This window comes from Piliocolobus tephrosceles, chromosome 19 (genome assembly GCF_002776525.5).
Source record: "Piliocolobus tephrosceles isolate RC106 chromosome 19, ASM277652v3, whole genome shotgun sequence".
Lineage (NCBI taxonomy): Eukaryota > Metazoa > Chordata > Mammalia > Primates > Cercopithecidae > Piliocolobus > Piliocolobus tephrosceles.
In genome coordinates, this window is record NC_045452.1 from 14,798,918 (window position 1) to 14,807,455 (window position 8,538).

At 43.4% G+C, this 8,538-nt stretch overlaps 1 protein-coding gene across 1 annotated transcript in view; it reads left to right on the plus strand.

The window, feature by feature from the left end:
- SYN3 (synapsin III) overlaps nucleotides 1-8,538 on the plus strand; it is a 548,862-nt gene that overhangs the window by 468,461 nt on the left and 71,863 nt on the right. The window lies entirely within an intron of this gene.

Here is an 8,538-nt window from a genome sequence, read left to right on the forward strand (position 1 = left end):
GGAGTATCAAGATTGAGAAACATCGGATAAAACTAACTTCATTTCCTTTTTTGGAGATTTTACCAGACTAGAAACCAGAGGAAGCTGTGGTGACAATAGAGTTCAACATGTTTCAAAGCATGTTCTGAAGAATTGTAATTACTCAGGATGCCAAAATATATTTTTGTCATATAGGTTTGGAAAACTGTGCATTGAAGTAAGCTTTTAGTGCAGAACTTCTTAGAGTCATAAATTTTGTCATATACATTGTGGGGGTATAAGAATATGGAAAAGTAAGCAGAAATTCCCAGATTTATCTGACCCCAGAAACCTTTGGCCTTTCTATTGAGATGGTTGTCCTTTTATTAATTTGTAAGAACATCTAGAATTTGAAGAACATTAATGCTTTGTCATACTTTGGAACTGTTTTCTCCTTTTGACAATGACCTGTTCGCCTTATTATTCAGTTTTTAGCAATTTTTAAAGCTTTTTTTAAATGCAGCCATATGTATCCATCTTTGGAAGCAAATTGTTATTATAGCGGCTAAGGGTGTTTATTTGAATCTAGGTCACACCACCTAATAGTTGTGAGACCTTAGATAAGTTGCCTCCCCCACTTTAGTTTCTTCTTACGTAAAATGAACGTAGTAATAGTATGAGCTTCATAAGCTGGTTGTGAGGATTAAGAGACATTATGTAAGTCAAGCACGTAGCTCAGTGCCTGGAACAAGTGGGCACACCAGAAATATGACCTGTCATTATTAAGAATGTTCAGATCTGCTCTGGGGACCCAAAATCCAACCTAAGTCAGTAGGGGAGATATGACTAAATAGCATCATATGTCAGAGACTTTACTTCACTTGGCTACAAGTTTAGTATGACTCAGATGAGGACTGGGTTGCCAAAAGCTCTAATCAACAAATGCCAAATAAATAGATGAAAATAGGCTCAACTTTATTGGTCATCAGGGAAATGCAAATTAAAACCACAATGAGTTGCCACTTTGTAGCCACAAGAATAGCCAAAATTAAAAAGATTAATAATGTTAAGTGTTGGTGAGAACATGGAACAATTGGAACACACACGCAGAAAGTATACGTTTTTTGTGAAAGCATAAATTTGTACAACCACTTTGGAATATAGCTTCATATTGCCTACTAAGCTGATTACACAGGAGCTATATCAGGTATAGCCAACCTAAATACATGCATGTGTGACCGATGCACATGATTATACTAGCTTTGTTTATAATTGCTGAAAATTCATGTGTCCATTTAACAGAATAGATAAATCAATTGTAGTATATTCATATAAATGGAATATTTTCAGCAATAAAAATTAATGAACTACAACTACATATAGCAACTTGAATGAATCTCACAAACACACCATTTAGTGAAATAAATCAGAAACAAAAGATTGCCTATTTCTATAGTTCCATTTATACAAAATTAAAAAACCAGGAAAACATAACTATAGCATTAATTCATATACATATTTAGGTGATAAAACTTCTAAGAAAAGCAAGAGATTATCACCATAAAAGTCAGAATAGAAGTTATCTTTGGAGAGGAGGGAGGGGATAGTCATAGAGATGAGGCAGAAGTGGGCAAAGTTCTAGTTCTTGATTTAGGGAGTGGTTTTGTGGGTATTTGCTTTGTGATAGTTCATTGAATTGTTGTTTTTTGTTTTTGCCCTTCTTCATAGTTGTGCTATATTTCAAAATAAGATTTAAAAAGTGTAATTCACTCTTAGGATATATGAATGGAAAGATGATACCCAAAATGAAAATGAGAGCCCTGCACCTAGCTGGCCAGTCCACAGCCAGAAGATTGTGTTGTTCTGGGTTGCACCAATTTTGGGTATTTGAGAGGGATAGTGACAAATTAATGTATGGAAGAATGAACCAAGTAGTGAATGGATGAGGCCCCAGAAGAACTAGAGACAGTGTGACCAACATCTTCAGAAACGTGGAGAATTGCCACGGGAAGATAGATTAGACCGATTCTACATAACATCTAGTGGGCAGAGTTGGGACCCAATCAGTGATATCAGTCCTGTGGAAAGAGCAGCTTTCTAACAATCAGAGGCAAATCTTACTGGCCTGCCCCTTTAGGTAAGAGGTTCTCATCACTGGACAGCTGGAGCAAAGATGAGAGAGTTAGGAAATTTGTTGAGAGTTTCAAGAGATTAGGTATTATGTGAGGTTCTTAGCCTGAGATGTTTGCACCCCCTGAAGTAGAGACAAACTTGTATGTGTGTTTATGTGTGGATGTGACATGAACATTTTGGGGGAAAAGGGTCCATAACTTCCTTCAGCTTCTCATTAGTCACCTATGACCAGCCCAATTAAGACACCACGGAGGTGACCCTTACATTATCCTCCAATGGTGAGATTCTGTGGTTTTAACCAATGTTATGAGCAGTCCATTGGAAGGAATTGCACAATATCATGTTGATGCAGAGCAGGAAGCCCCACAACTGGGACTTAGCCTGGGAAGGTTCTTGGCTTTGTTCAGGAAAGAATTCAAGAGCAAGAGAGCAAGCCAGTGGTAGAAGAAAACAGCTTTATTAAGTCAGCAGTGTTACAGCTCCGTGACTGCTCCCGCAGAGCAGGGCTACCCGCAGGCAGTGTGTTGAGAAAAGGAGCTCAGGGGCAGTGTTTCAGTCATATTTATACTCATTTTTAATTACATGCAAATTAAGAGGCAGTTTATTCAGAAAGTTCTAGAAAAGGGGTGGATGTGTCAATTCCATGGAAAGAGGCAGTAACTTCCAAGTTACTGGCAAGGGTAAACTGGCATAGCACTGGTGGGCATGTCTTATGGAGAGGTGCTTTTGCCTCTTCCCTGGTTCAGCCAGTCATCAATCTGGTCTGGAGTAAAGACCTGCCTCCTACCTCAGTGTTTCCATCATAACAACCCTATGAGGTGGGTATTATTAGAACTTCTGTTTTACAGATCAGGAAACTGAGGCACAAGCAGTAAATGGAGGAGTGGGGCACAACCCTCAGGCAGTCTGGCTGAGCTCAGGGGAGTGACATGGTGCCAGGTATTCTAACACTCCGCCATGCAGGCACAGGGTTTGTTGTCCTTCAAAGAAGACCCTAGAATAATGAGTGACAGGTTGGGAAACCTCTGCAGACACCCTTGACTGTTCCGGGTGATGAGGGGGCCGCTCCTCCATGCGATGTTTCCAGCAGCACCGGCATCTTACACACCCTGACTTGGCCAGGTTCGCTGCTGTCATCAGCTCCAAGTGACCTGGACTCGGATCCCTTCTCTTAGGCTGACTCACTTAATGAGCTTTCCAGGCATGGTTGGCCTTTGGAGTGGGAGTCGGTGGCCCAATAACACGGTGATGAAGGGGGAGTATTAGAAAATGAGCAAATAGAGGAATGGATCCCAGGCAAACAGTTAAGAAATCAAAAGGTTCCCTGCAACTGGGAGAATGCCAGAGAGGAGAGTCTTTCTGTGTTTCACACATCAGCAGAAGTCCAGCCAAAAGTGAGCAGAGGAGAGGCACCCACCCACGAGGTGTTCGGGGGAGGGGAGTTCTGGGGCCCAGCCAAGCCACGAGGGACCCCCCACCCCAACACCCACTGCCCTCCCTCTCAATCCCACCTCCCTCCCTATGTCCTCTTTCACCCACCCGCCACTCCCTTTTGATGGCCACCGGCCTCCTTTATTCTCTACTTCTCTCTTTTTTTTTTTTTTTGAGACAGAATTTGGCTCTGTCACCTAGGCTGGAGTGCAGTGGTGCGATCTCGGCTCACTGCAAGCTCTGCCTCGTGGGTTCAAGCAATACTCCTGCCTCAGCCTCCTGAGTAGGTGGGACTACAGACGCAGGCCACCATGCCCAGCTAATTTTTATATTTTTAGTAGAGATGGGGTTTCACCATGTTGGCCAGAATGGTCTTGATCTCCTGACCTCGTGATCCACCCGCCTGGGCTTCCCAAAGTGCTGGGATTACAGGCATGAGTCACCGCGTCTGAACTAGTCTCTGCTTCTCATGAGCACAGTGGGCCCTCGGGAGGGAATACATCAGTCCCCTACACCTTAATGAAGACTTTAGGCACTGTGCTCCCTTTACACAGCCTCTGCAATAAAGTTGTCCTTTCCACAAGTGCAATACACACAGTCCGTCCTCATCATTCACAGACTCCATGTTTGCCAGTTCATCCACTTGTGAAAATTCCTTTGTAGCCCCAAAATGAAATCTCATAGCAGTTTTGTGGCTATTCATGGACCTGCTCAGAGTGGTGAAAAATTTGAGTCAAATAACACTCTGTCTCCTGGTTTCAGCTCTCAAACTGTAAGCAGGTGTCCTTGCGGTCTATTTGATGCCACATTTATGCATTTTTGTGCTTCTTGTTGATGATTTCACTGTTTTTCATTTTAAATGCCCTCGAAGTATAGTGCTGAAGTGATGTCTGGTCTTCCTAAGTGATATTTTTATGGACAAAAATACATGTGTTAGATAAGTTTCATTCAGGCATGAGTTATAGTACCATTGGCATTGAGTTTAATGTCAATGAATCAACAATATATATTAAGATGTCTTTTAGCAGAAACACGTATAACGCAAGTTTATATATTCATCACTGGATGAAAATATTGTGACCAGAGGCTTAAAGGAACCTAACTCTGTATTTCTCCTAAGAGCAATGGGGTGTTCACCACAACTTTATAAGGCATAACTACCATTAATAATGAGAATCGGCCAGGCGCGGTGGCTCAAGCCTGTAATCCCAGCACTTTGGGAGGCTGAGACGGGCGGATCATGAGGTCAGGAGATCGAGACCATCCTGGCTAACCCGGTGAAACCCCGTCTCTACTAAAAAAATACAAAAAAACTAGCCGGGCGAGGTGGTGGGCGCCTGTAGTCCCAGCTACTCGGGAGGCTGAGGCAGGAGAATGGCGTGAACCCAGAAGGCGGAGCTTGCAGTGAGCTGAGATCCAGCCACTGCACTCCAGCCTGGGCGACAGAGCAAGACTCCGTTTCAAAAAAAAAAAAAAAAAAAAAATGAGAATCAACTGCATGTGTATATTTGCATGTGTGTGCGTGTGTGTGTGTGTATATATATATATATATATAAAAGACACATATGCCCATTAATGAGAATCAACTGCGTGTGTATATTTGCATGTGTGTGCATATATATATATATATAAAAGACACACATGCCCATCTTGTAAAGAGTCCTTAAATTTGTTTCCTGCTTTGAAAGCTAAAATGCCATGATTCTAGGCATAAGCAGAGCTAACTGAAACAGTTATCCTATGCTTCTGTGTAATCTGATGTTCACCAGTTGAAGGCAGGATCATCTGGGTCATGAAGTCATTTTTTTACGAGGGTTTAAAGCTAAAATCTCTACGCGAGATCTTCATCTGCCACCTCCCGCATCCACACACCATCCTTGGTTCACTGGAAGGAGCCCTGGCCTAGGTTTGGGAAATCTGGGTCATCCTGCCAGCCTCACATTCCCTAGGACCAGCAGTAACCACCCGTGCCAGTCACTTAAACCTATAAATGCAATTTCCCCTTATTTCATGATTTTCCTCACCCAATCACTTGGGACAACTAGTGAGTAAAAGTGCGTTAGAAAGTCTAAAGCTTCATAGAAATAGGAGATGGGGAGATAAGCAAAAGAGAGTATGGGCTTTGGGTTTAGACTGATGCTGGTGAAAACCAACTGATGCTGGGGTTCTGAGCTTGGCTCTACCGTTTGCCAGCATTGTGACCTTGAGCAAATTTCTTAACTTCCCTGGGTCTCAGCTTCTCTGGAATAACTCAGAGCAGATTACATGGATGAATAAGGACAGAGAAGGAGGATATTAACAATTCCCAAGTGCCCGTGCACCACAGTGAGTGCCTTGTGCATCTCCTCTAACCTTCAGAGGCATGCTAGAGGTATTTCTGATCCCTGTTTTAGAGAGGTACCAAGAGTTGTTCTGCCCAAGGTCACAAGTAAGTGTTGGAAGCAGAATTTGGACTGAGATTGGCAGCCCTTTTCTACTTGCTGCCGGGGACTCTCAAGAACACCCTGGTGGAATCATCTCTTCCCAGTACAAGGCAAGGAGCCAACTTAATTGGAGAGTTTATTTATAAAGAATTTCACAAGGCCCCACCCGAGAAACATGTCAGTACCTTTGAGACCAGCACTGACCTTTTGCATATGAACTACTCTTGTGTTTTGGTCAACTGATCTCACATCAGGCCTAAGGCCAAGACCCAGAACATTCATTTCAAAAGAATGATTAAAAAACAAAAGAAGAAAGAAAGAATACCACCCCCTGGCACTGTGTTTTAAAGACAGTGCGCACCATCTATAAGCCCCATTTTGTCAAGAGGGACACAGGCCCAGGAACAGACTCATTTGGAAGAAATAAATTGCCTGTTCTTATGAACACTGATGCACAGGACCCTTTTAAGAAAAACAAAGAATATCGCTTTTTTTTTTAACTGACAGACATTGAAAAGCATTAAGATTTCCTTTTTTCTTTTTTCTTTTTTCTGTTTTCCTGGTGATGTCTGTTGAGCCATCCTGACATTGCATCTAACAAAGGCCAGAGAATTCTTCTCCTTAGGAGACCCTCAGACAACAGAGGGACACACATCAACCAGTGGGGTGGGGAACATTGTAATTTACTGTACTCCAATCACCAAAAGCTCCTTGCTTTTCCCCAGCATCAGACAGTCACATACAATTTACAAATTTGTAAACTTTTGAGGCTCCCAGCAGTCCTTTGAGGTGGATGTTGCATCATGATGTAATTGTAATCGGTCGGTTTGCCCGATGCACAGCAAATCAATAAGCCAAGGCAACAGGGATTGCAGCAAAGAAAGAGTTTAGTAATCATAGGGCAGCCAAACAGGGAAACAGGAGGAAACCTCAAATCCACCCCTCCTGGGAGTTTGAAGCCAGAGATTTCAAGGGGTTTGGAGTGGGCCAAGGTGTCGGGATTATTGATTGGCCAAAGAGTGCAGAGTAAAGTCATGGGACAGGGAAATGAAGAAACCACATTCTCATGCTGATTCGATTCCGCTGTGGGTGTTTTCAAACTGGTTGGCATTAGCTGTTCTGCTGGAATTCAGGATCTGAAGAACATCTTAAGCAATTCTTAAACAAAAAGCCTTATAAGTCCATGGTCACTGATTGTAGCTATAGGAACAATGAGGATATAAATAAATTCGTAAACAAAAACCTATGATTCTAAGGTTAGAAATTCTACCTATAGGAACAATGAGGATGCAGATGGTCAGTGTCTAGTGCTACCTGACTCTCAGTTACAAGGAAGTGGGCCAAAGTGCGGCCTGATTAGTGCTTAATAGACCTATATTTCTGCAGGGGACCCAGCATGTAATTCTTGTTAACCCTGTGAGGACAGTTTCAATAATACTCGTTTTACAGATGAGATAAGCAGAGATCAAAGAGGAGAAATGATTTGCACAGGACCGCATATCACATGCACACGTTCTTTCCACTGGTTCTGGCATCCATGCCAGGGGAGGTAAGACTCCAGAGAGTTCCGCCAGGCCTTTTGGAACACAGTCTGTGTGTCTACTGAGGGCTTCTCTAGCCAAAATGCTCAGGCACAGCCCGTTCTTATCATCAGTAAGCATGAGAAGCATGATCCTAAAACCAGGGGAGGCCCCCTGCCCTACTGAGGTCTGGGGCACAGGACAGCCTTCCAGCAAGCTTCCTGGAAGTGAAACCAGCCACATCTCTGGAATCTTGGAAATAGCTGTACTGGGGAGAAGCTGGCATCACTGCTGACAGGTGGCCATGGCAGGCTTGTTTTTCAGGAAGACCAGAGATGATGCAGACAATGGGTTTGTTACATTTTGGGGTGTGTGTCTGTGCCCATGTGTTTGGGGTAGGGGAAGCAGCTTTCTAAAATACAAACATCTGCCTCTATTAAGCCTCCAGATCCATAGGACACTAGTAGCCGACCCTGATCTCTTGCTTGACTCTTGGTCTTTGGCCCCAAGAGACCTCCGTACCAATAGCTCCATCCTCCAGGGGTGAAGCTGGAAGATGAAGGAGGCACTGTGATGGGCCAGTGAATGCTACTCAGTCTTGTTCACATCATGACACTCCTAGAAAAGAGTGGTAGTTATACAACTCAGCAGGTCGATGGAGGAGGCTGCTCTAACAGCTGAAGAGAAGGACCTAGAGGCCCCTGGCCACTCCAACAGATAACTCCAATCAGCAGCCAAGGGCACCGATTCAGATGATCTGGACAATGGGCCCTGAAGTCAGACAGTCCTGAGCTCCTTGACAGCCTTTGCTATTCAGTGTGCCCTATGGAGGTACTGGCAGCATCCGTATCACCTGGGAGCCCCTTAAAAATGCAGAACGTAGGCTGGGCACAGTGGCTCACACCTGTAATCCCAGACGTTTTCAGGAGGCTGAGATGGGAGAATCACTTGAGTCCAGGAGTTCAAGATCAACCTAAGCAGCATGGTGAGACCCACCCCACCCCCAGCCCATCTCTACAAAAAATTAAATAAATAAATAAATAAATAAATAAATAAATAAATAAATAAATAAA